Source organism: Penaeus vannamei, chromosome 20 (assembly GCF_042767895.1).
Source record: "Penaeus vannamei isolate JL-2024 chromosome 20, ASM4276789v1, whole genome shotgun sequence".
Taxonomy (NCBI): domain Eukaryota; kingdom Metazoa; phylum Arthropoda; class Malacostraca; order Decapoda; family Penaeidae; genus Penaeus; species Penaeus vannamei.
This window is the reverse complement of record NC_091568.1, coordinates 37,866,937-37,869,436: the sequence shown is the minus strand read 5'-3', so window position 1 is coordinate 37,869,436 and position 2,500 is coordinate 37,866,937.

Genomic DNA, 2,500 nt, shown 5'->3' with positions numbered 1-2,500 from the left:
ATTACCATTAATAAGAGAACTATTAACTTTAGTCTCGTTACCTCTCAGAAATGCTTTATTACCACCGAGGATATGAATTCCCCCAATTTGAAAACCACTGAATTAGAAGAATAGAAAATGTAGCTGTTACTATAATTACTGAAACTAGAATAATATTAAGTGTTGGTGATATCAATCTCTGATGGTTGTGGTAATTACTGTATGCTGGTAACAATGACTATATAGATGATGTATTAGTGTTATTTCTAATAAATAGCATAGTTACCCATAAATTCTCATTTTCTTAAAGGTTATCAAACTTAGTCGTTTTCTGTAAGGATTATAGGGGTAACTCTAGATAACTGAAAAATGTTAGCCCTCGTCAGTTGTTGGTTAATCCCTTAATCTGTTTTTGTTTTTGTTTTTATCGTGCGCTGAAAAAGAGATAGACATATAGAGATAGGTAAAGAGATACTTAAATTGTCAGGTAGAGAAAGAGAGAAATATTTAAAGGGGCAAGAAAACTGGAGGTGAAAAAAGGTCAATAAGCTAAAGATTATAAGATCAAGTCCAAAAATAAGTCTATTATAATACAAGGCTATGACACAGCTAATACTGACATCTTGGAAAAAATACTTTTTTTCTTGAATATGATAAATAACATAGTCACTCATCAAAATCCTATTTTCTTTCATATTGACAAAATCGTTTTCTATGGCAACTGTATGAGATACCTTTTAAAAGAGATTATGGAAATCATTGACATTATCATATCATCATTATTATTATTACATCATGGACATCATCAGCATAATTAACATTGTTACTATTATTTTTAACAGTATCATTGTTGTTTTGACATTATAATGTTATGACTATCATTACCTGTATGATTATCATTATCTTATTTACTGTTATAGTTATTATCATTATTATTATCATCATTATCATTATTATCACTAATTATTGTTTTTGCTATCATTATGATGATCATTACTGCTATCGATATAATTTTCATTGTTATTGTTATCATTATTATTATTGTTATCAACGTTACTATTGTTATCATTGTTATCAACGTTACTATTGTTATCATTGTTATCAACGTTACTATTGTTATCATTATTATTATCTTTCTTATTCTTATTCTTATTATTGATATTATTATAAGGGTTTTTATTATTGATAAAAGTATTTCATCATCATCATGATTGTTATCTATTTTATTTTCATTACTTTTATTACTCTTCATATAATTAATATCATTATTCTTAGTATCCTTTCATTATCATTGTAATTTCCATCATTATCATTGTTATTGTATTTATTTAATTGTTGTTACTATTGTTATCAATATCATCATAATAATTATTATTGCATTATCATTACTGAATTATTATCATTGTTATTATTATTATTGATACCATTTTCATCATCATCATTGCAACAAGTAATTTTCATTATAACTTTTATCATTATCATCATTTCCATCATTATCATTGCTATCAGTACTACTTTTTATAATTTTCATTATTATCAGTATCATCGCCACTACTGACATTGCTATTACTATCATTATCAAAATTATCATTATTTCCTATCATTACAATTATCATCTTCATTATCATTATTACTCTTGTTCATTTGGTGATTTCTAACATTATTATCACAATTATCATTATTAATGTTACCACTGTCATTAAAATTATGCTTACCATTATCATTACCATTTGTATCGATTCATTTTTTATCATTTTACTATCATCATTATCATTATTATAAACATTATAATCATCATTATTATTACTTTTATTAGCATTATTACTATTATTACTATTATTATCATTATAATCATCATTAATGTTACATTTATTGTTACTGTTGTCATCATCATTATCATTATTGTTACTATCATCATGATCATGATCATTATCATTGTAATATCATTGTTATTGTTATTATCATCATTATTATCATTGCTATTACAATTATCATCACTGATTATATTATTACCATAATTATTGTGAGTATTGACTTATCATTATTACCATTGTTATCATTATCAATATCATTTTTATTTTTCTCATTTTCGTTATCATTATCATCAATATCTATAGTATCCTTTTTATCGCTATTCCTATTATCATTATCATGGTTATCATTATTATTATTATTACTGTTATCATTGCTATTCTAAATCATGATCATTACCATTATTACCTCCGCCAAGGAAGTTGTTTTGGTACCTTTTGTTAGTTTGCTTGTTCGTTAGTTGGTTAGCACGATAACAAACAATTTATGTATAACGGAGGTGTGTCTTAGCCTATCTTAGATGCCATCAAATTTTGGTGGTGATCCGGATCATGTTCCAGAGATGGGATTTTTCTTTAATGATGATTTAACTTTCCATAATACACTAATGTTTATAAATGTAAAAGAAAGAATGATAGGAAGAGTTTGTGTGTGTGTGTGTGTGTGTGTGAGAGAGAGAGAGAGAAAGAGAGAGAGAGAGAGAGAGAGA